The sequence below is a fragment of the Canis aureus genome, chromosome 27 (assembly GCF_053574225.1).
Source record: "Canis aureus isolate CA01 chromosome 27, VMU_Caureus_v.1.0, whole genome shotgun sequence".
Taxonomy (NCBI): Eukaryota; Metazoa; Chordata; class Mammalia; order Carnivora; family Canidae; genus Canis; species Canis aureus.
In genome coordinates this window covers 39868447-39895291 of record NC_135637.1, presented here as the reverse complement: position 1 = coordinate 39895291, position 26845 = coordinate 39868447, and the positions used below count along the sequence as shown (strand labels likewise).

The window sequence follows — 26845 nt, the reverse complement described above, 5'->3', positions numbered from 1 at the left end:
ATCTGAACCTTCCCGTTAGTGAGCTCATCAACACTTTATGTTTTGTCTAGTTCTGTTTGGTTTTCACCCTTGATGCACTTGGCTCCCCTAATTAGATCATTGGGCATTGATCCCACTTCACTCTGCTATGCACAACCTTCTAACTGATCTTCCTTCCCAGAGTTTCCTGTTGCCTGCTCAGTGTACTCCACATCACTGCCAGATTTATTGTCTATCGGCAGCATTTAGCTCTTATCACTCCATGGCTCCAACCTCCAAAGGTGACCTCTTAACTCACCAGATTCTAAGAATTAAAATTTTTTTCCTGTGTGTAAAAATACAGTAAATAAAGCAAACCATTGTGGAGACATCATTGAGGTTTATCATCTGTGTGATAAAATGTAAACTCCTTCCCCAGGACCACTGCATAGTGAGTAAGCATATGGGCTTCTGAGGAAAGACAAGCAAACTGAATTAGGCTCTGCTGGTAATAACTAGCTGTGCCTCTGGTAGGCAGTTTGACTTCTCTAGGCCTCAGCCTCCTTCCCTTACAAAAAGAGGAGGGGTGGATATTATCACCCACTGCATAGGGTTGGGGTGAACATAAGCAAAATAACAGATATAATGTATTAAAGGAGGTACCTGGCATGTAGTCATCATTCAATAAAACATTAGCAGCTGTAACAATTATATACATACTCTTATCCTATAGGTTATTATTGTTTAAGACCTTCAATAATCAAAGATTCTAATGTCAAATATAAATCTTAGTGTAGGCTCAAGAATGCTAGAAATACCCATTTTTACTTTCAATCTCTTCAATCAAATTATATTTGATCTGGGGTAGGAACCCTTCTTTCTCAGTTAGCCATCTCATGACCTTCATTGTTGAAGTCTTCCTCAAGGTCATACGAAATCCCGGAGTCGGAGGATGGGAAGTCAAGTCTCTCATCTCTCTGCTGTCATGGTCACGAAGGACCCTTGATGCTCAATGGCTCTCTGCTTTTGGGACCACAGATGAGGAAGGGGACCTTTGGTCAAGCTGGGAATCCTGGTGCTTCTAGTCAGCCTTCCCAGGTGAGTCCAGGAGAAACCTTTCTAAGATTCTTCTCTTTCTCCATCTGACTCCTGACACTCTAATTTCATTAAGTGAATGCATGTTTTTAAAAATCGATAGGATCCTACTATCTTCTAGAAGCTTTTAGTATTGACCCAAAATTCTGAGGTCAAGAAATTCACATGTGTACTGCAGCATTGTTTGCATAAGCCAAGATACGGGAACAGCTCAAGGTACCCATCAATAGATGGATGAATAAAGAAGATGCAAGATACAGATACAGAGATATGTATCTACAGGTGATGGCCTATGTGACAGCATCACACACACATATTGGATATACAGAGACTATTATTCAGCCATGAGAAAAGAGGACACTTGCAACAACATGAATGGGCCCTGAGCACATCATGCAGTGAGAAAAATCAGAGTATGCCAAGGTATAGGATCTTGCTTGCAGAATCTCAAAAAGCCAAACTCATAAAAACAGTAAAATGGTGGTTACCAGGTGACGAGGGTGGGGGGAAAAGACAGATGGTTAAGGGTGCAAACTGGAAGCAGTAAATAAAAATAATAGTAGGCAAGCCATACAGATATATATATAATGCACAGTAAATACAGGTCAGCAAACTTGCTGAGAGTATAGAACTTAATTATTCCAACCACTAAAAGAATAATGTGATGGAGGTGCTAATTATCATCACAGTGGCAATCAAATTACAATATATCCAATTAACATTGTGTACATGGTGAATTTATAACGTTATATGCCAAATATAGTCAATTAAAAAAAAAGGAGCCTACCAATTTGTCTGGAAAAGAGGAAAGGGTGTGATAACAGGGGAAAATACTTCAATAGTTTGTATTTGAATACATAAGCCCATCACTAATATTTGCAGAGCCCCGATTCCCTGTGCCACCAAACACCATCCATCACAACCCCCGCCCTCTCCCCCCTACACACACTGACACAGCTGCCTGTTTAGTCAATGCTCGGGCACAGGGGTGGGCAAATGGCGAGGCGAGTAGAAAGGAGCTGTGAGGACGCCTGGCCAGACTTTGGAAAGGAGGTTGGAGCCATCTGATGATGGAACTCCAGGGTCCTGACCCTGGCATGCAGTGGGGCGGGGACCACACCCAGGAGAAACTAGTGGGGAGCCCTTCTGGAGTATAGGGCTCAGGGACAGGCACCTGCAAATAGTGTGTCTTCTTCCCTAGTTACACGCTCTACTCCTGCCCTTGGTGCTGGAACCCAACACCACCTGCACGCCTTCCGACGTGGCGACTCTTCAGGTACCTTTTGCCACATCTCTAATCACCGACAGGTCTCCATTCAGATGATTCAGGTAACTGACGGCAGAAAAGACAATTCCACAATTTTTAAAAAAATCTATAAAACTGTTATCCCTGAAACGCTCATTTAGACCAGGGTTCTATTCCCATCAGTTGAGTATCTTTCCTACCACCCTTACGCTCATGCTGCGCACACCTGCATAAGAGGGGCAAATCACTTGAGCTCTGTGAGTCTGTTTTCTCCTCTAACACAGAAATAATCATTCTGTGGGAGACAAATGTATCAGTGATGAAGCTGCTTAAAAAGCACAACAAAAAATACTGCATGTACAGTCTTAAAAAATCATCTTCTAAGACTATGATATACCCAACCACAGACTTCCAAGTTGGATTTTAATGCTATCCAAGTCTGCGGATTCACACCTTTCCCAAAGCAAGTACCAACCTCTTCGACCAAACCTTTGGTCAAAATGCCCTGGAACAGTGGTTTCCAAACCTGAAAGTCAAGAGGAATTCAGATTCAACGAGTCATGGAATGGGTTCCAAGAAAGCAATGCATTTTGTTTTTTCAAAGTGGTAACAAATATATAACATAAAATTATCATTTTAATGATTTTTAGGTAGACGGTTCGATGGCATTGCATATCCACATCGTTGTACAAACACCACCACCATCCATCTGTAGAAGGTTTTCATCCTCTCAAACTGAAAGTATAGGAGCTAAAATGAATGCCCCAGTCTCCTCGGCCCCTACTGGCCACCATTCTACTTTCTATGAGTTTGGCTTCTCAAGGTGACTCATACAGATGCGATTTTATAATATTGGTCTTTTTGTGACGGGCTTCATTCACTTAATGTTTTCAAGGTTCATCCATATTATTCCACGTATGGTTTAACCTCTCCCCCGATGGTTTTCACGTATGGCAAGGACGATGGCTTGACCAATCCTTTTCAGTTACTATGTGATCATTTCAAATAACCACTAAGAATCACAAACCTAGTCCAGTTTATTTTCTGAAGTACAGCCAACCTGTTCCACCTATGTCCTATTATATTACTGTGCTATGTTATTTTGCTGTGTTTAATTATTATGTTTTAATTTATGTAGTGAGAGCACTTAACATGAAATCTGTCCTCAACTAATTCTTTAGTGTATGACACATTGTTCTTAACTATAGAAATAATATTGCACAGCAAAACTGGAGAGCTTATTCATCTTTCTTAACTGAAATTTTATGCCTGCTGATTAGAACTCTCCATTTTCCCTCTGTCCTAGCCCTTGGCAACCACCGTTCCACATTCTGATTCTATGAATTTGACTATTTTAGTACCTGATAGAAGTGGAATCATGCAGCCTTTGTCTTTCCATGATTGGCTTGGTTCACTTAGCTCAATACCATCGAGCTTCCTCCGTGTTGGTGCCTATTGCTAGACTTCCTTTTTCTTTTTAAAGCTGAACCATATTCCACTGTGTGCATCTACCAGTTTCTTTATCCACTCACCTGTCAAGGGATTTTTAAGTTGTTCCCACATCTTGGCTATTGTATCTAGTGCTGCAACATGGGAGTGTTATCTCTTTGAAATCCTGATTCTCTTGGATAAATGCCCAGAAATACGATTGCTGGATCTAAGGTAGTTCCTTTTTTTTTTTTTTTTAAACTTTTTGAGGAACCTCTATACTGTTTTCCATAGCAGCAACACCATTTTGTATTCCCTTCACAAAATCTGTCCACATCCTTGCCAACACTTTTCTTCCTTTCTGATAATAGCCTTCCTGACAAGTGTGAGGAGATACCTCATTGTGGTTTGGATTTGTCAGTCTGAATTCCCATATGTTTGTGTCAACTTCTTTAAGACTCAGCTCAGAGATTTCCAGGAAATGGTCCCCGATAACTTTCTTTATCTCAGTATGACTCCCTCCCTCCCTCCTGAACAGCACCTGCCACCCTTGTGTTATAACCAGGTACTGAAATATCTTCCCCCCTCCCACTAACATAATAATGCATCAAAACCCCTACTGTGCAACAGTTAATAGCAGGGAATTTAGGATCAGGGATAAAAGCTGGTTTTGAATCCCAGTGCCCTCACTTCCAGCTATGTAACCACGGGCAAGTTATGTAATGCCAGCCAGCTTTAGGTGCCCCTGGTTGGTTTAGCCGGCAGGGCATGCAACTCTTGAGATCTCACAGTTGTTAAGTTTGAGCCCCATGTTGGGTGTAGATATTACTTAAAAATAAGATCTTAAAAAAAAAAAAAACAATAGGCTTTAGCTTTTTAAATCAGAATACAACAACAGAAGTTACTTAGCTCCTGGAGCGGTTGGATTAATAAGTATGAGCACTTAGCAAAGAAGCTAGTATCAGGCAAGCACCCAGTTAAAAGGATCTACCATTTAGCTTACATAATACTACACTTAACATAGAGTGTGTCACGTAGTAGGTACTCAGAAGCATGCAAATCGAAGGAATATATGCAATGAAGCCAAATACGGTGAAGTGGTCATGGTTTTGAGCCAGGGGTGCACCGTTTGCACAGTCCGAGGGCACTTGCCTGGGGATAAGTGGAAGGTGAAACTCAGCCCACCCCCTCTCTGCGTGTCACCCGTTTCACCCTGGGAGACACCACCTCAGCCCAGACAATGGGCTCCCTCTTATATTTCAAAACAGGTGCTTTATTTATGGCAACCCTGCTCTGCGCCAAAGATCTTCTGCTTGTTATATTTCAGAGACCACAGGAATATTTCCTTGAGGCTATTTACTCAAGAAAAATTCAGAAAAGAAAATTATTTATTGACCTCCAGAGTCTTCTTTAAAATCTCTTAGAATAGCTTTTGGGGAAAAAAGAATCCACTGAAGGGCTACTTTCAAAATCAGAACTAAGGTCACTCCGGTGCTTCTATCACAATGATCACGAGGAGGTGAGGCACTAATGACACACTTTATTAAATTACCTCTGAAATGCCTAATAGTATCCATCCCTGTGGCAAACTTGGAGGATCAGAGTGTACCTTATCTTTGCTCTGTAAATCTTACAACAGCCTGTGCCTGAGCAAAAATATCATCGGATGGGTTTTTATGGAATTCGACAAGTTATGTCCGATTGTTAAGACGAAAAAGCAGCATATAACCTTTTAAATGTTTAACGTACTAATGATAATCAGCCTAAAAGTTTCTGCCCAGAGAGTCTACTCAATCTTTTGAATCTTGGGAGGTGTTATTCCTTGTCCCCAGAGGCTGCGCCTTCCTTTTAGCAGAGCTTCTCCACAAGATGCCCCTGACATGTGGCTATGATGCATCTTCACTCTGCAGCAGGGTCCTGTGTCGTGCAGAACACTTAGCATCTCTGGCTCCTACCTGTGAAATGTCATGGGGACAAGCCAACGACCTCTAGGGGTGATACCGCCCAAGATTTAGAATCATCACTCTATAATTTCATAATGTTCCCATTTACCAGTTGAGTTTGTGAGTCGTTCTGCCTAAAACCTCAAAATCCTTGTGACTTGCTCCAATTTCCATCTCCCAGGGGCTGGATACCTATTATCTGGTAACTGCAACACTGAACAGCCATCTATGTGGAGTGCTTCTGGAGCTTAGCTGCTTGTGCGTAGACAAACGGAATGCAGGACTCTGCACCCTTGGTTTATGGCTGCTTCCAAAACCATTCTATTTAACACACGGTCTCTAAAATATGTTAATAGACATTCCACACAAGAAGGATTCCATAGATGAATGAGGAAATTCTGAGCTATAGAGATTTAAAAATCTTCTTTACGTATCGAGGTCTTTATTTAAAAAAAAAAACTAGAAAGTTAACTGGGAAGGGAAAAGAGTATCGCCCAACTTTTTCAAAAAGGTAATCCCTTAATTCAAGATTATCTATTAATTTATTGAGTAACTAAGTATCCACGCTACATAGTTTGGAATCATAAGTTTATATTAAGGTGATGGAATTCATGAGTCCCTAGGCTTGACATACAATAGACTTTACCATGGTCTCATGGTGAGTCGTTCATTTCCATGATGAAACTCAGTCATAATCTTCTCTGAAAGCCTCGACTGCCATCTCCCTAATCTCCCCCTTGTCTTTATCCCACAATGTGTAGACTCTGCAGACACATCTACAAAGGCAGACGGTCTGGATGTCTCTCATCTGTGCTCCTGAGGTGCCCTGGGTCTACCTCCATCATAGTGATTCTAGGTTTATGCTCATCAGTTTATTTATCTGCCTCACTCGAAATTCAGCAAACCACAGCCCACTGGCTCACCACCTATCGTTGGACGTCAGATCTTAATAGAAGGTAGTCATGTTACTAGTGTAAAGATTCTCTCCAGCTGCTTTCATGACACGATGGCAGAGTAGATGCAACAGAGTCTGTATGGTCTGCAAGCTGAGAGTAATTACTATCTGGCTCTGTAAGGGAAAGTGTACCAACCCCTACCCAAGTCTATTAGGATCTTGAGGTCAAGTATAGTGTCCAACTCCTCCAGCTTAGTGTCTGGCAAATGGCAGGCGCTCAAAGTTTGTGGAATAAAAAAAAATGTTTTACCTTTCAAAAATCAATCCAAGGGTATCTGTAACTGTTTTAATAAAACAGAAGGGATGGAACAGTCAAGCCAGGTCACAGAGCCAAAGATCTTACTAAATGTTGTTTTTTACGTTGACTTGGAAATACAGATTAAAAGAAAGTTAGTAAATACAAACCCTCATTTAGAAGTCTATAATCTAAGTAGAGAACAGGATTCAAAGGTCACTCTGTAGAACATCTTTTACATATGAATTCTTGATACAAATTCTCTCCCAATATCATTTTGAATTTTTCAAACAAAACCTCTACTTTTTCCTCTCAGGAAATAATTTCTGAACACAATTGTTTAACAAGTGCCTCTTTCTGGAATGCAAGCAAAATGGTCTTTTGCTTTATTCCATATCACTCTTAAATCCATTCTTTACCAAGAGATTTTCTTTTTTGATTTCATAGTAAAATTTTAGAAAGCATAAGAATGTGGAGAAGTAAACCTCCATTCTCAAAAAACCATGGCAATTTATTGGAACCTTTGATAAAGTAGTTTTGCTATTAAGGATTGAAAGTCAATAAAAGAGTAAAATTCATGACTTTTAAGAGTTTCACCTTAATTATAAAGCTTAATCCTAGTTCTACCATCTAATCCTGGGTAAAGTTATATGACCCATATATTAAAACTTTTAGCAGAGGATTTGGCACATAGCATACACATAGTATTATTAATTGTTATTATTGCTCACATTTTAAGTGGCTTCATACATACCACAGTTAAGAGTGGTTATCAAGCACTTGTATATCAAGTGCTTTTCTTCCTTTAACAATAATTATAACCATCACTAACATTTATTCATCATAATTGGTGACCTGCTCTCCTGCTAACAGCTTTACAAACTTTATTTCATTTAATTCATGAACGACGCACCTTCTACCAAAAAAGATATAAAACAATTTATACAACGGTGTATGTTCCTTCGATTATCCTAAGTATTAACTTTCAGACAAGCTAGTAACAGCTTAATCCTAAATTGACGCATACTTCCTCAATTTATTATGTGACCAATTGAATAAATGCCATGTAGGACATTTTTGCAGTTGGGCAATGGACTATATAAACTGACAAATTAGTTTATCCTATGATATCTGTTAAGCAATGATGGGTCAATATATTATCTCTTCAGATTTGCATTTTGATTTCTGAGCATCATCCAAAGGAGTGACTTGGATAAGACATGCGGGAATTTGAGAAGATCAATAAGAAAGATGAGAGTGGGTGCTGAGTAGAGGGCCCTCTAAATCTATCAGGGCTCAAAGAAATAAATTGACACAGCAGTAAGCATAAGAGAATCAATTATTTTGGGGGAAAATTAGGTCACTCTCACTCTCACTTTATAACAGCAATTAAAGTACCATTATATTTTATTATCTTTATATGTTTAATAATTTTAGCTCAGACTTCACATATTTTTGCAATCGTTAAAATTTGTTATTTTAACTATAATCATAAACGTGAGAGGCCTATAAGATGATATTAAATGTCAAATCAAACTTAATGGTATCTTTTTAAGATATGACCATATGTCTACATTCCCAGCATTTTTTAAATTAGTTCTTAATATGTGCTAAGCACAGTATAATAAGTCTCAGCCATGTTGCTTAGTAACCATGCAACTTTGAACAAGTTAATTAACCTGAGTCTGTTTTCTCAGCAGTGCAATGGAGATAATAGAGTTTTATATAAACTAACTTACTTTACTCTTCAATCATTCTTTAGATTCTCTCATTATCCACCTCATGCACACAAAAAGATGGGACCTAAGACCACTCACAAATAACTTTATCTCTCTGGGTCTAAGTGAAAGAACCTGGATTCAAATCCAGAGCTGGTGCTTCTGTGGAAATTCGGCCAACTAGTGCCTGGAATTCATTTGCCAAAATCTCAGATTGTTGACCCAGTACACCTTGGAAAGTTAAACATAAGTTTGATACTATCACTATGTCTGCCGCCACCCTTCCCCCACATTTTATGTTCCCCTGCTCTGTTTAGGGTGAAGCTACCATTAGAACAGCCAGTGGCCCTTTCAGTAAGTGAAGCTGCTTCTATTATCAACCTACAAATGTTCCAGGGGTAGAGAAGTAAATCTACCAGGTAGCAAGGGTCATGAAATCCTGGGCCGTAGTAGTAGTAATGCTTTTGGCTGACATGTCAGAGTACAGATTGCTGGAAGACAAGATGTATACTTTTCCTTGATTAGACTATTTTATTGCCAATACTTTTAGTTTGACAAATCTAAGTTGTCAAACAGATGCCAATAAACTCTTTGATTTTTTTTTATGATCTAGCTACACAGAGCTTTAGCAAAATGCAGCCTATTAGCACCAACACTCCCCTGACTTCAGACGGATTTGAACCTTAACCTATATCTCCAACAACTAAAGTGTAATTAACATCCGCAAATTGACATGAAAAACCAAACCATCTCACACAAGAAGTTCTACAAATTCATAGGCCCTCAAAATTTGTTTTAAAAAACCCTTCAAGAAAATGTACAGGTATAAATTCTAATAGTTCCACTTTTGGATTCTTAAATGGTTCAGATTAAGTGACAAAAGTTGATATTCTAAAAGGCTGCAGTGTTGGCTCGAAGATGGCAGAGGAGGACACTGAGATCTCTTCATCAAGGATACAACTAGATAACCTCACAAGCCTAAATAACCCAGATAACAGCCCAAAGACGGGCAGAATGAAATTTACAACCAAAGGTGAGAAGAGGCCACATGGAAGAATGTAGGAAGGGTGAAAATGCAATTTGAGACCTAAACAGACTGTGGCCAACCGCACATAGGAGGGAGCCTGGAGTGTGGTGGAGGATGAGAAACAGACTATCACACCAGGGAGCCTGCCCAGGGAATACAAACCCCCACAGCATTTGGCTTTGAAAGTGAGAGCGGCCAAATTTTGTGACTTCTTAGAACCAGCGTGACTTAAAGTCTGGAATTCTAAAAATCAGCAGGCTTGGCTCTGTGACTTAGAGGGACTTAGAAAGCTGAGTCCCTGCCCTTAAAGAGACAGCACACCAAACAGTCCCTCAGATATAGCATATATAAAGCAGTTGAAAAAACCCTGGGGGCAAATGGGGGAGTGATTTAGTCATCACAGGGCAAGTTCTGGGGAGACAGGGATCTCAGAGAGACCCCTTTAGGAACAGAAGAGCTGGCAAGGCTCCATTCCCTCCCCTGTTCCCCCAGCATAAACAACAACCACCTGCAGGAACCAGTACAATGTCCATACCTGGTACCTAACTTGCTTCCAACAAGCGCCACCCCATGGCCTTGCCCATGCACTTGGGTGGAGTCCCCTTGCCAGTCACACTCACCTCAGTGCTGCTACTGCGGTCTACTTCCCTTCCAAAAACCAGGCAGACCTCACTAGCACCACTGCTCCCAACCCACACATTCTGCAAGGTTTTGCTCCTGGCAGCAGCTGTGGCTGTAGGTGCTACAGAAGCCTGAAGTACACCTTGTTTTAAAGTGTACACCCCACCCATATGCACTTAGCAGACCTACACGGGCCAGCTTAGTCCTGGCAATGGCAGTTCCATGTCTCATTTAGCAAGCAGACTAGTGTGTATTTTATTGAAATTCACCCCATCCCAGCCAGGGACCAAAAGCTGCCCATAACAGGAACAGAGCCACTGCAAATGACTGGAGTGGAGGAAAAAAAACAGCCAGAGCACAATAGGGCACACACAACACACATAGGAGACACTGCCTGAAGCACCAGGTCTTAAGGAACAATGGACACTGTGCTGCCAGTTACTAAAGGGTCTCTTTATAAGGTCATTACCTTAACTAAATGAGAGAACCAATAAGTCAACCTGCTGATGTTAATATACTTTAGTTATTGGAGATTAGGTTAAGGTTCAAATCAGAGTCTGAAGTCAGGGGAGTGTTGACACTAATGGGTGCCTTTTGCTAAAGCTCTGTGTAGCTAGGTCATAAAAAAAAAAAAATCAAGATCAGGAAACGTAGATGACCTTCCTAACAGAAAGAAACACAGAAAATAGACACAGAGTTAGACAAAATGAGGAGACAAATATGTCCTAAATAAAAGAATGGGATCAACCCACAGCAAGAGCCCTAAGTGAAACACATAAGTAATATGTCTAATAGAAAATTTAAAGTAATGATCATGAAGATACTCACTGGACTTGAGAAAAAGAGTGAAAGACATGAGTGAGACCCTCAACAAAAAGATAGAAAACATAAAAAAAGAACCAGTATTAGATGAAGAACTCAATAAATGAAAGCAAAAATACTCTTGATGGAATAAATAGGCTCGAGGAAGCAGAAAAATATAATGACCTGGTAGAATAATGGAAAGTAATCCAGCTGAGCAAGTAAGATTAAAAAGAGTAATGCAAATTGAGACAGTCTTACGGAGCTCAGTGACTCCATCAAGTATAGTAACATTTGCATTATACGGATCTCAGAAGAAGAGAGAAAAGGGCACATAAAATTTCTCTGAAGAAATAATACCTGAAAACTTCCCTACTCTGGGCAAAGAAATAAAATCCCATACCCCAGAGGCACAGAGATCCCCTCTCAAAATTCAGTCTAAGGAAGGCCATAGCAATACACATGGTAATTAACATGGCAAAAAGTAATAAGAAAAAAAAAAAAACATTAAAAGCAGCTAGAGGAATTTACATACAAGGGAAACCTTAGAGGCTAGGAGCAAATTTTTCAGAAGAAACTTTGAAGGCCAGAAGAGAGTGGCATGATATATTCAGAGTGCTGAAAGGAAATAGAGAATACTCTATCTAACAAGGATATCCTTCAAAATAGAAGAAGAGATAGAGTTTCTTAGACAAACAAAAACTATCGGAATTCATGACCACTAACCAGCTATCTAAGAAACATTAAAGGGGATTATTTGATTGGAAAGGAAAGACCCTAAGTGAGAGCCACACAAGAACAGTAAAAATAGTATTTATGTAAAAATCAGTCAAAGGATTCAGAAAATAAAAGGATATAAAATATGATATGACAGATCTAAAATGTGTTGGGAAGAGAGGTAAAGAATGGGTTCACTCTCAAGCACTCATCAACTTAAGATAGATTGCTATTTGCAGAAGGTGTTCTATACAAACCTAATGCTAATCACAAATCAAAAATCAGTAATAGATATGCAAAGAATAAAGAGAAAGGAATCCAAGTATATCAGAAGCCAGCAACCCATGAAAGACAGCAAGAAATGATCAGAGAAAAGCAACAAAAATAACAACAAAACAAGAAAATAGGAATAAATATATATTTATCAATGATTACTTTGGATGAAAATGGAATAAATGCTTCAATCAAAAGGCACAGAGTGACAATGTGGATAAAAAAAAAAAAACAAGACCTATCTCTATGTTGCTTACAAAAAAAATCCATTTCAGAATGAAAGATGCACACAGATTGAAAGTGAGGGGACTAACTTTAAAAAAAAAAAAAGGTGAGGGGACGGAAAAATATTTATCATGCAAAAGGATGTCAAAAGAAAGTCAATTTATCAATATTTATATCAGAAAAAATAGACTTTAAAATAAAGACTGCAACAAGAGACAAAAAAGGATGCTATATAGCAATGAAGAGGATAATCTAACAAGAAGATATAATTGTAAATATGTACCCAACATGGGAGCCCCCAAACACATAAAATATTAACAAACAAAAAGGAACTAATTGATAATACAATAATAATAAAACACCTAATTTACACAATGAATATATCATCCAAACAGAAAATCAACAAGGGAACAGTAGCTTTGAATGACACACTGGACCAGACTGAATAGACATATTCAGAACATTTAACCCCAAAACACCAGAATACATTTTTTTTTTCCAAATGTACATGGAATATTTTCCAGAAGATATCACATATTATACAAAACAAGTCTCAACAAATTCAAAAAGGCTGAGGTCATACCATACATCTTTTCTGACCACAATGCTATGAAACTAGAAATCAACCACATGAAAAAATATGGAAAGAGCACAAATATATGGAGGTTAGATAACATGTTACTAAACAATGAATGGGTCAATCTAGAAATCAAAAAAGAAATAAAGCATATGGAAACAAATAAAAATGAACAGAATGGTCCAACACCTCTGGAATTCATCAAAAGTGATCCTAAAGAGGAAGTATATAGCAATACAGGCCTACCTCAAGAAGCAAGATAGATCTCAAATGAGCAACCCATCTTATACACCTGAAGGAGCTAGAAAGATAATGAACAAACCCTAAAGCCAGCAGAAGGAAAAAAAAAAAAAAAAACGGAAATAATTGATAGAAACTAAAACAACAAAACAATAGAACAGAGCAATGAGAGCTGCTGGTTCTTGGAAAAGATCAACAAAATTGACAAACCTCTAGCCATGCTCATAAAAAACAAAACAGAACAAAAAGAAACAAAATCAAACACACCCCCACACACAAAAATCACAAATGAAAGAGAAATAACCACTATCACCACAGAAATACAGTTTTAAGAGAATGTTATGAAATACTATATTTCAATAAATTGGAAAACCTAGAAAAAAAATGGATGAAACATGTAACTTCCCAAAACTGAAGCAAGAAACAGAAATTTGAACAGACCAATTACTAGCAATGAAATTGAATCAGTAATAAAAATAATAAATAAACAAAAAAACTTCCAACAAACAAAAGTCTAGGACCAAATGGCTTTGCAGGTGAATTCTACCAACATTTAAAGAAAAGTTAATGCCTATTCTCAAACTATTTCAAAGAGAGAGAGAGAGAGAGAGAGAGAACTTCTAAGTTCATTCTATGAGGCCACTATTACCCTAATACCGAAGCCATATAAAGACACCATAAAAAAAGAAAACTATAGGCCAATATCTCTGATGAACACAGATATAGAAATCCTCAACAAAATTCTAGCAAACTGAATCCAACAATACATTGAAAAAAAAATAACACTCACCATGATCAAGTGGAATTTATTCCTGGGATATAAGGGTGGTTCAGTATTTGCACATCAATCAGTGTGATACATCACATCAATAAGAGGAAGGATAAGAACCATATTATCCAGGGATCCCTGGGTGGCTCAGTGGTTTAGCACCTGCCTTTGGCCCAGGGTGTGATCCTGGAGACCTGGGATCGAGTCCCGCATCAGGCTCCCTGCATGGACCCTGCTTATCCCTCTGCCTCTGTCTCTGCCTATCATAAATAAATTTTAAAAATCTTTAAAAAATATCTTTAAAAAAAGAACCATATTATCCTTTCAATAGGTGCAGAAAAGAGATTTGACAAAGTTCAACATCCATTCATGATAAAAACTCTCAACAAAGTAGGTTTAGAAAGAACATACCTCAACATAATAAAGGTTTAGTATGAAACTCCTACAGTAAACATCATATTCAATGGGGAAAAACTCAGGAACAAGACAAGGATGTCCCTAAGGTCAGGAACAAGACAAGGATGTCCATTCTCACCACTCTTATTCAACATGGTACTGCAAGTCCTCACCCCAGTAATCAGAGAAGAAAAATAAAAGACATCCAAAGGAAGAAGTACAACTTTCACTATTTGCAGATGACATATTATCTATAAAAAAGAAAAAAACCTAAAGACTCCACCAAAAACTATTAGAACTGATCAATGGATTCAGTAAAGTCACAAAATCAATATACAGAAATGTGTTGTATTTCTGTGTAGTAATAATCAAGTAGCACAAAGAGAAATTAAGAAAACAATCCTACTTAAATTGTACTAAAACAGTAAAATATCTAGGAATAAACTTACCCAAGGAGGTCGAAGATCTGTACTCTGAAAACTATAAAACATTGATGAAAGAAATTGAAGGTGACACAAAGAAATGGAAAGATTTCTATGCTCATAGGCTAGAAAAATTAATACTGTGAAAATGTCTGTATTACTCCAAGAAATGTACAGATTTAATGCAATCTGTATCAAAATATCCACAGCACTTTTCATAGAACCAGAACAAACAATCCTAGAGTTTTTATGGAGCCACGAAATCCCAGAATCGCAGGATTGATTTGGAAAAGGAAGAACAAAGCTTGGGGCACCACGATCAGATTTCCAGTGATGTCACAAAGCTGTAGTAATCAAAACTGTATGGTATTGGCACAAAAATAGACGCATAGAACAGAATAGAGAGCCCAGAAATAAATCCAGTTATATGATCAACTACTCTTTGACAAAGGTGGCAAGACTACGCAATGGGAAAAAGAAAGTCTCTTCAACAGTGTTAGGAAAACTGGTCAGCGACATGCAAAACAAGGAAACTTGACTACTCTCTTACATCATACAGAAAAATAAACTCAAAATGGATTAATGACCTAAAAATGTGAGACCAAGAACCATAAAAACCCGAGAAGCGAGCACAGGCTATAATTTCTCTGACATCGGCTGTATCAACATTTATCTAGATAGGTCTCCTGAGGCAAGGGAAACAAAAGCAAAAGTAAAAACTGCAAGACCACATCAAAATAAAGAGCCTCTGCCCAGCAAAGGAAACAATCAACGCAACTAAAAGGCAACCTACTGAATAGGGAAAGACATTTGCAAATGACACATCCAATAATTGGTTCACATCTGAAATATATAAAGAACTTCTACAACTCAATACTCAAAAAACCGCCCAAATAATCCAATTAAAAATGGGAAGATTACAGGAACAGACATTTCTCCAAAGATGACACCCAGATGGCCAACAGACCCGAGAAAAGATGCTCTACATCACTGATCAGGGAAATGCAAATCAAAACCACAATGACATGTCACCACACACCTGTCCGAATGGCTAAAATCAACAACACAAGAAAAAAAAAAAAACAGGTGTTTGCAAGGATGTGGAGAAAAAGAACCCTCTCGCATTGTTGGTGGGAAGGCAAACTGCTGCAGCAGCGGTGGAAAACAGTATGGAGGGTCCCTAGAAAGTTAAAAATAGAGCTACCCTAAATCCAGTCATTGCACTACTAGTGATTTACCCCCCAAAAATATAAAAACACTAATTCGATGGGAAACATGAACTTGTGTTTACTGTGATATTATTTACCATAAGCCAAATTATGGAAACAGCCCAGGTGTCTATCAATAGATAAATGGATAAAGATGTTGGGTGCGTGTGTGTGTACACACCTACATAGATACAATGGATTACTCAGCTACAAAAAAAAATGAAATCTCGCCATTTGCAGCAACATGGATGCAGCTAGAAGGTATCATGCTAAATGAAATAAGTCAGCCAGAGAAAGACAAATACCACATGATTTCACTCATATGTGGGATTTAAGAAACAAGTGAACAAAGTAGCAAAGGGTGGGGGGTGGGGAGAGAAAGAAACAAAGCAAGACTCTTAACTCCAGGGAACACATGGATGGTCACCAGTGGGGAGGTGGGTGGAGGATGGGGGAAAGAGTCCAAAGGGAGTAAGAGTACACTCGTCACAATGAGCGCTGCGTAAGGTGCAGAATTATTAAATCACTCTCGTGGACATCTGAAACTAACACAATGCCGTAGGTGAACTACACTGGAATCTAAAACTTCATTAAAAAAAGACTAATTTGAAAAAAAAATAGATTATGACAATCTCATAATAACATCTATATAATTCATGTTGTCAAGGAGTAAGTTTGGGTTCTTTCTTGCTCTGTGAAGAGCTGTAGCTTTGGAACACACTGAGAAATCTCACCTGGGCAGTTAACCTATACACACGATGCCACAGGCTCTGTGGCGCTGTGCCGAGTTTTGACAATTCAGAAGGACCAAAAAAAAAAAAAAAAACAGACTCACGAGCTCAGGGAACTTATGGAGATGGAGAAGTATTAGACATTCAGAACTGGGATGGATTCTTATAAAAGAAGTAACCATATGGTTTGGGAGCAAGGAGGAAAGAAAACACGTGCCCAGGTTCAGGATGAGAGAAGAGGTCAGGAAGAGAACTGGACGGACCTAGGCCGACGAGGAAGAAACAGATCATGGTTGGGCTTTAAAAGAGCAGAATGTGAGCATCCCTGGAACTAGGAACAGCACACCCCATGTGGGAACCACAGGTGACCTGATGTGGCTAGAGCGTAGGTATTGACAGGAGAGAATAAAAGGGGAGTCCAGGCAGTGGGGAGGTGTCCAGGCATGATGGGCCATGGCAGTGGTCACCTCAGGGCCAGAAGAACGCAGAATGGAAAGTGGATCCTGTAGATCCACGTAACATGGTCGTAAAATGTTTCCAGAGAGCTTATTAAAAAGCAAGTCCGTGATATTTTGCAGGAACCTTTGTCTGGTTTGATAAGAAAACACATTCTAAGGCAATTTCATTCTCTGCCGCTGTGACAATCTGCCATGGAAGAGCCGAGCAGCCTCATCCCACCCGTCCCCCTCGGCTTTGCTTTCCCTTTAGTATTAACAATGGCGACCCTCTAAGTCGTTATGTGCCTGGCACTGCTGTTTGTCCTTTCACACGTTAACCCGTTCTAACAACTTTATCTACACTAACATGGTAATTGTGGAAACTCCTGAATTACATGTGAAACAACTACCATCACGATGTCCATCTTACAGACGAGAAGAGTAAGTCATGGAGATGGGAAGAAACATGGCCAAGACCACGATGGCTTGTCAGTAGTGAAGCTGGAGCAATCGATGGAGATGCAGGTACGTCCCCAAGAGCCCGCTCCCCCCACACAGGGGAGTCTCAGTTCCTACATAGACGAGTCCATCAGTATCTCTGAGGTGAGCCCAAGAGAGGTCCAAACTCCCCACCGCGCCTCCTCCATCAAGACGGGGGAGCTGATTCTCCTCTCTTTGAATCTAGGCTCACTTAGTGACTTGCTTTGACCCAAGAATGGGGTCAAAAAAACCAGTTCATGACCTAAGTGTTAAAGACCTTGACTCTTTTAAGCCAGCAGATAAGCTGTCACAAAGCTCAGCCTTGATTACTGTGGAGTGACTGGTGGTTTGAAGAGAGATTCTGGAGGACACGAGGCCACCTTGGACATTCCAAATGGGGATGTGACCCCAATGACACCAAGGGGGGCATAGGATTGGACCAAGGAGTCCAGTCAACCCAGACAATCCTGAGAGGCCTGGGGTTTGAAGTCACTACATTTTGTGTGATTTAGGGCACAGAAATAATCTCGGTGACGGCGTATTTACTTGTCTCCTCTGTATATAAACTTGTGTCATAATCTATGACTCATTCACACAAAACTATCACTGCTACTGGCCAGTTTTTGGTAGAACATCCTAATTCTTATTATTTACATGAATGATATTTGGAAGTGGCAATGCTGCCTTTTTTTCCCCCCCCCAAAAAAGGAAAGAACATTGGAGTTTCAGGAAATTGGTTTAAAACAAAACAAAACAAAACAAAAAAAAACAACCTTTTTCTGTTTTAGAATGTCTTTTCTCCTAAGAAGTTTTTTTTTAATAATTGAGCACTATATATATATATATATATATATATAGTTCAAAAACTATCTTATAGGTCTCAGTACTCATACATGCCCAAATATATATATATATATATAAACCTGTTTATTTCCTCTGACAGTCTTAAGGCATCCTAGCACCTGGAAGGTCAAACGGACAAATGACAGGAAGATGATGAGGTCGTAGAGAGCCATAATCATACCTAAAAAGTTCCTATAAACACAACAGGCTCATTTCAAAGGACATTCATTACCTCAACCAATTCCATTTTGACACACAGACCTGCCAGTGGGAACATGCTGCCAATTTTCTCTCCGAGAAAACACCTGTGTCCTTTAAAAACTCCAAAACAACTCCGGGGGAAGTAAAAAAATGTTAATCCATCAAGTGGTTGTTTGGTTAATATGATAGTTTAATAGCACAGATGCAGTGCCGACTATTTGTTTCCTCTGCTAAGTGACAATGTCCTGCTCACCCCATGGGTGAAGTCATGATTACCTCTACCGTGGAGTCACATGAGGTTGGAACATACAAGGTATTTGAATTTACAGAAAATGCTGCTGATGGGACGGTACCCCACACTTAAAATGTCTTATAGGGATGCCTGGGTGACTCATTTGAGCATCTGACTCTTGAGTTCAACTTAGGTCATGATCTGAGTCCTGAGATGGAGACCTGTGTTAGGTCTGCACTCAGGGGGAGGGGGAGTCTGCTTGAGATTCTCTCTGCCTGTGCCCATCCCCCCCGTCCCACTCACATTCCCTAAAATAAATTTTTAATAAAAAAACTATCTTATAGGTCTCAGTACTCATACATGCCCAAACAGTGTGGAAGATTGGTAGGATGGTGCTCAGAAGGCTATTGGCATGAAGGATTGACGATGACCCCTCTCTGGGAGAAAATTCATCCTAAATAAAGCTATCAGAAGAGCCCAAAGCAATATCAAAGCCTCAATCAATAGAGGGAAAAACAAAACTGAGTACTATGTAGTATCAGCCATTTGGATAGTTTCTAGGGAGGGAGGAGCCAGCGATATAAACACCCCTTCTTCTATGTCACTTGTATCTTTCCACAATAAATCTTATAAGCTATCAGGGTATGAAGCAGGACAGGAGGGGATATCTCTAATAACATGAAACACAGAAGGAAAGAGGCAATAATCTCCCATTTCAGCACCAAATACACAACGCATTTTTAGATACATGGAAGGAAATTGAGCTAAAAGTGCCAAAAGAGGAGATAGGGAAAGTGGCAAACACCAGGCAGTAGTAGGAAGATTTCCTTATGATACCATTGGAGACACATCTTTGAGATTTCCAGATACAAGCAGGCAATTGGCAAGGGTACCGGGTTGGAGAGCAAGCCTCTACTGTCCTCCGCGCCTCCATTTGGCCCTCAGAACTTCAGCAGTCTCCACTTCTGACGAGAATAGATGGGGCCAGCAAGTCAGAGCTCATCGACCCCTTGGTTCTTAGTTACTAATTTACTTTCTGAAATGCATCAGGACGTAGATCGATGATGAGATCTTCTCAAGGTAGATACTCTGGTGCTTTAAACTTAGGCATGAGGACTTTCCTGTTTATGATCCTAACAAAATGTTTTGCTCAACCTCGTAGAACCTCATGTCCTAAGCTGAGATGAGGAAGGAACCATGACTAAGAACCAGTGAAATGGTCACACGGCAGCACAGTGGTCACAGCACACATGGGCCCCAGGTGGGCCTCTGCCAACGCTTGTCCCTGTCACTTGACAGTTTTGGGACCCATCTGACTTATGGAGGGGATAGTGATAATACTGCTTAGTTCGTTAAATCGTCATGAGTGTCACAGGCAATAAGGTACTTCAAATGTGCTAGGCATACAATAAATAATGAAAGCCTCCAGTCCAAAGTGCTTTCAATGTTTTGTGAGGTCCACAGTATCCAAAGGTGCTTTCCTAATAAATATTCCCCCCCCCCTTCTCTATGGGCTTGTCTCAACCTCCAAAACGAGATGGAATTTACTTCCCCTTGGAGATGACTTGCCCTGATGAACTAAATGGCTGTGCCCGTTCTGGGGCCAGGTCCTAAGGGGTCAGGGAACCTTCAGTGCCCACCCTCTTGGAACCCAACCACCCTAAGTGAGACTGCAGCCAGCAGGGGACCCCCAGCTGAGCTCAGAGCTAAATACTCCTACCAGAGGCAGCTGATATGCAGAGCGGAAGAGCCACCCACTGAGCCCAGCCAACACACATCATCGTGAGAAACAACAAATACACTATTGTTTGAAGCGTCTAGGATTAGAGATGGTTTTCTTTGCTGCAACAGATTGGTGCAACCGTCTATACAGACACATATGATCTGCTGCCACCAAGGTCACCAACCTCAACTCTTAACCCTCTCCCTCGTCCATGCTGTACCAGCCACTATGACCTTTCCAGTTCTCAGATATACCATAGGGATTTAGGGGCTTCACACATACTTCCAGCAAGCTCCATCACCACTCACCGCCCCCCCCCACCAGTGGGATCACACTAATTTGGCTTCTCATTTACTCTTACCAAAAAAGCCCTTCATTTTTTTCTTTATAGTATTTTTCATAATCATAACTGTGTAAGAGTTGTTTAATATCTATCTCCCTGTAGTCTGGAACTTTACTGAAGGTTCTGGGCACAAGGTCTTGGATCGACTGGATGCTCCATATGCACTGCTTGGATCAGTGAAGCAAGAGGTTGTTTGTGGTGGAGCCCAAAGTAAAACCAATGCCTCCGGACTCAAAATTCCTGGTCTTGTTCTTATCATGTGCCTTTTTCATTCCCTTTTGTTGGGACATCGGGGTGAGGTTTTATACCTTTTATATACATAAGACCTTTGTTTCCTGTTGAGGGAGGTACATTTCAAGTCATGCACACATGGCTCCAATAGCTCAGCTGGGTTGGTCACACAGAGGGAGACAGACTCAGAACTCAAGTAAAGAGAGACACTTCAGAGAAAGGGACTCATGGTAGCCTTCCTGTCTGCAGACAATCCCCTCCTGTCCACCTCAGGCCCTTAAAGCACTTGATACATCTACTACAACTTGGCACAGACAGACATGGATCCTGGTTGGGTACAGGTCTGTTTCCCAAGAGATAGGAGGATCTTCAAGGCCAGCAACTTACGTTCTCCATCCCAGGGTGACACCAACGTAGCTGAGCCCTGGAGTCAGCCCTGCACTCACCACTCACCCTGCCTCGTCTTGACACCAATCTCATGGTTGCACAGCACAAACAAAAGAAGGCTTATCAAAGAGTAAGAAGTTACAAAACACGTGATGGTCCAGGTTGCTATTTTTTTTTTTTTTAAGTCTAGATAATCTCATAGAAAGATTATAGCCAAAGATCTCAAAGATTATAGCCAAAGGCAATTTGTTTTTTAGATTTATTAGAAACAGAGAGAAAGAAAGAGAAGGCACAGGCAACGGGGAGGGTCAGAGGGAGACAGAGAATCTCTAGCAGACTCTATGCTGAGCATAGAGTCCGACGTGGGGATTGATCCCAGGACCTTAGATCCCGACCTTGAGCCGAAACCAAGAGTCACATGCTTAACCAGCTGAGCCACCCAGGTGCCCCAATAGGAAATTTTTATCTACAAACTGATGTTGATTCTGGTTTCATTCCATCGCCTGCCTATCCTCTTTGGATATCAACTGAAGAATTTAGGAGAGGACAACAACAACAAGAACACAGGCCCGGGACTCACTGCAGTTACAGGAAGGTCGGAAATGCCGCTTCCATGTGGGCCGCCCGTGGTAAAGTGAAGAGACACCCCAATTGCTTCCAGAAGCTTGTTTCTTACAGAAGTGATTCCAGCCGTTTGTTTTGTCACTGAAGTCTATGAGTGTGTGTGTCTGTTTTTCTACATGTTGCTTTCTCTTTGACAAAAACTCACTATGAAAGGCAGCCCCTTGGACTGAAGCTCATTTGGAATTCACCGAGGAGGCAGCTCTTGTCAGTATGGGAAGAAAGGAGGATGCCCTGTGTTAGGGAATAAATCCACCCATAGAACCTACAGGTATTTCCTTTCTGCTGATGCCCTGGGGAGTCATGACATTAGATGGGAGGTTGCTTCGAAGGAAGACCTCAAGAATTGAAGAGTTTTTATTTAAAAAAAAAAAAAAAAAAAAAAAGACTATACAGCCCAGTAGGATAATATCTTGGTGTTTTGATCACCAAAAAAAGTAATTTGGAGTGGTTGTAGGAAAGACAGCTAATTTACTATGAATATTTTCACTTACACACTTTCTATGCCTGTTATCCATTTGGTGGAGATTTGCCAATTACACGTGGAGAGAAGGGTTTTTGACAGGAGCATCAAAGCAAACGTCTCTCTGCTCAACAAGGGATACGGAGTCAATCAGAAGGGCTCCAGAATCTTGAGTTGTTCACGCATAATCTACCAGTAAGCGATGCTAAATACACACGTGCTATGTTCTGGAGGTACGAGTGTCCCCCAGAATGCAGGTGCCAAAGTCCTAAAGCCCAGGGTGACAAGGGTGGAGTTCTCATGAATGGGACTCGTGCCTTTACAAAAGAGGTCCCAGAGAGCTCCCTCACCTCTTCTACCACGTGGGCAAGTGTGATGCGGAAGACAGCCCTCATCTGACCTCATATTTGGCTATAGTTGCCTGAAGAGGCTAAGACAAAATGTGTATGTGTACTTTTTTGATATTTATACATATTCAATATTTTATAAAGTATACTCTTTTACTACAACATTGACATTTTTTACATCCCCCTGCATCATTTAAAAATGTACACTATGTACTTGGAAGCATGCTAAAAATGATTAAATCAAGAAGGGAATTATGTTATAGACTTTGAGGTGGAAAAAAATACAAGTACTCTAGAACAATTTCTCAATCCATGGTCATGATGAGCTCATGTCTGAAGGATTCATTGGTCCCTCAGCCACTGGAAAGGGACCACCCACCTGAAAATTCATCCTGTGACCCTCTAAGTGTGTTGTTGACCTAATTATGGGAAATGGTCATTTACCAATGTAATTCTAATCTGGCTGCTGTCACCGGGGGGTGGGAGGTCACAGTAAAAGATTGTCCCTCACAATTTATCTTTATGGAGAAGTTACTGCTTAGAATATAAAATGTAAGAACAGCAGCTCTTAAAAAGCATGACAAAAGTCCTTCAGAAGAAAAATCCCCCTGGCGTAATCTTTTAAAAATTGGTTTAATATTCTCTGCATTCCTGTGGCAAATGCTATTATGGAAAGATGTTTGATGGTCATGGGCCAGTGATTACAGAGATTGGGTGCTGGGATGATAAAGAAGTGGATTGTGTGGTTTTTGAAAAATACATATTTCACTTGGAAGCATGAGCTTTTGAAAACCATACCGAGTGAAGATATAAAAGGTAGGACCAAACATAAATTCTGATCAAAACAAAAATGCTCAAGAAATGGTACCTGTCTGTAGTGATAAGCAGGGCACTAAGCGTGAGAGACCATCACTTGTTTATTTGGTGAGCAGATGTGGGAATCATACCAAAAAATCTGAAAATAGAGCTTTTTGGTTACTTTGAGTTGTTCAGGCAAAAATCTAGCCTGGCTCATAGCTGTTAATCACATTATTATATTGCTTTTGGCAGGCTGGTAACCCTGAAAAGAAAGATAAACTGTAGAATGAACCTAAATTAACAGAAAAAATACATTCTGCTGGAGTGTTTTACATGGTGGCTCCCCAGAAGCAAACCCCAGACAAGGATTGAGGGGTGAGCTGTTTGTGAGCTGATCCCAAGAACCCCTGGTGGGGGAGGAAGAGCAGCCAGCCCATGGAGGTTTTTTTATTAAGCTAGTTTCCATTGTGTGTAACAGGAGCTTGATCCTGCTGGGAAATACTGGAACCAACAGAGGACACCAAGTTATGGCCTAGAGCAATAGGCCATCCCACCCCAGGGGTGCTGGGCATCCGCACACCAGCTCCTGCTGGTCTCTGGGTGAGGGCTGCTTCCAAAGGCATGCATTCCTTGGTGCTCGTAGCTTGCCACCGCAGGGGTAGGTGGGGGGGGGGGGAGGACAGGGCACACTGTTGGCAAGAGAAAGAGGCCCACAGCCAAACACATGCAGGTGCAGGGAGTCAGAGGTAGAGGCCAGCGATGTGGGTGGGGTGCCGACGTCATTTGCTGTGCAAGGGGACTGGCTATTCCCAAGGGGAGGAAATGAACAGTAATTGCCCGAGTCCTCGTATCTAAGCAAAATGCAAAATGAAAGAACCCACAAACAAATCTAAAAAACCAAAATACCGAATGACATACCCTGGGAGCTCTGAGAAAGGTGTTAAGACACAAAAGTGTACATTTGAGCCTCAAAGACGGTGACAAAGATTAGGCAGTTGCCTCCATCGTCTGATTTAAGAAACAGAAAGATCCATAAACCAAGGTATTTTTCTACTGCCTCGCTGTCCCAGTATCTACGTTTCCATTGGAGATTCAACACTTGGAGTAACCGACACTACCGTGTGCTTGTGGAGAACACACACGTGCAGATCTATGTACACAAATGTGCTCACCCATGGTGGAGGGAGTGTATATGAAGTTTAATCTTCCTTTTTTTTTTTTTTTATAAGAGACACAAAGAGAGAAGCAGAGACATAGACACAGAGAGACATAGAGGGAGAAGAGAGAGAAGTAGAGACCTAGAGGGAGAAGCAGGGGGAGCCTGATGTGGGACTTGATCCCAGGACCCCAGGATCATAACCTGAGCCAAAGGCAGACGCGCTCAACCCCTGAACCGCCCACGTGTCCTAATATGAAGTTTAACAAAATGTTTCAAAAGCCAAGTTTAGGTGTTTGATATATTCATATGATCATAATTTTTTTTTTCACGAAACCTTCCAATATTTCTCATATTCACCAATAACTAGCTGTTATGGACTGAGAGAATGCATTTGCCTCCCCCCCACCCCGAAGCACAGCTTCACCAACTCATGAATGTATCCAACACTCATCGACCCCAGGTAACAACTCAGTATCTCCAGTATTCCTAAAAATATAGTTGGAAGACAGAGCTGAATCTGATGCAGAATGGTTCTATTATTTGATGTGTCTTTCTTCTAATCAACCTGGTTCCCACAAAGCAGAAGTCCTAAGTGGGAGAGAAAAGGATTGTTAGGATAATTACCATTTTTGAGAGATTGTTTGGAAGACCTGGTGCTTTACGAGGGTAGAGACTCTGGGCCTGCCCTGTCCCCAGGATCTCCCAAGTGTCTGGCACACAATAGGAGCCCAAATGATATCTGCTTAATTATTAAATTAAATCACTAATTTCACATGGTCCTCCCAATTGGAATGTAAAGTAAATATTATTAACTTCGTTTTACTGTAGGGAAATGGAATCAAAGAAACTGCATAATTATCCTCAGTGACAACCAGCTGGTTGGTGCTGGAGGTCTGTGCTTACAACCTGTTTTCTAGGAAGAAAAAAATGACTCTATTTCACCATATATATATTTTTTTATAATTTAAGCTATATATATTTTACCATAACTTGTTGGAGCTCATAATATCTTAAATCAGATGCTTTTTTGTAGGAAGTGGGTTAAAAGGCCTGGCAAAGCTCTATTTAGATGCTGGCAGACTTTGGAATTCTAACACTTTTTCTGAAGCATTCACATTCCAGATCCAAGTGAACACACCATTTGCTTCAACAACATGGTAGGTTTGCAGATAATGAATCTACGCAAAGATGGCGAAACTATTAAAATCACTTCACAGTCAGGGGATATTTTGATGTTCTCTGTCCTGCTACTTCTGGGCTTTCCTGCTTTCTTGAATAAATTATCTAATTTCTACTTTTACTCTAAAGGCATTTTTTTAAGTTGAATATCCATGCATTTTTAATGAAACAACAGTCTGCTGAAGAATGCAAAAGGCAACAGTTTTATCTTGTTTCATAAGCACACAGATTGGTGGCAAAGGAAGAATCATATTCAGAAAAATTCCCCAGACAAGCTAAGCAAGATTGGGAATAGTCTCTATGGAACCAAGTTGCAAGGTTTGCCCAGTAACCAATATTTAGTGAATATGTCCCTCCTGGCATTTGGGTTTGGAGTTAAACTTGGCTAACGTCTTCTCACAGACACGCTGCCCATGGACCTTAATTTTTCCAAGTAGCTACAACAGATGAACGAACCCTAGGGATGTAGGAGACTTGGGCAAACTTAATACAAGCAAGTGTGAGGAAGATAAAGGACTTGCTTCAAAAAAAATTATGCAGAGAAATGAGAATGTTTAAAAATCATGAATTATTCAATAATTATGGGAAGCATTTAAAATTTGTTGTTCTCAGGATTCTGTTACTTGTATTAATTTAGAATTTTTCAGGCTAGTAATACAGAGACACAAATGGATAATTATTTGGATAATTGTAGATGTCCAGTGAAAATACTCTTCAGCTAACTTGGAAAATAACCAGCTCTCACATCACCAAACTTGGCGCAGACTTTTAAGGATAGAAGTTGATTCTGTCCTAAAAAGTAATAATAACAACCAG

At 40.3% G+C, this 26845-nt stretch overlaps 1 protein-coding gene and 1 long non-coding RNA gene across 6 annotated transcripts in view; one reads left to right on the top strand and one right to left on the bottom strand.

Annotated features, from left to right (window-relative positions):
- The window catches only part of PRKG1 (protein kinase cGMP-dependent 1), a 1198597-nt gene that overhangs the window by 359424 nt on the left and 812328 nt on the right, over positions 1–26845 (bottom strand). The window lies entirely within an intron of this gene.
- Positions 3675–18701, top strand: LOC144299338 (uncharacterized). Its single transcript, XR_013366041.1, has 4 exons — positions 3675–3961; positions 6432–6626; positions 17455–17547; positions 18446–18701. It is a non-coding gene; the product is annotated as an uncharacterized LOC144299338 (long non-coding RNA).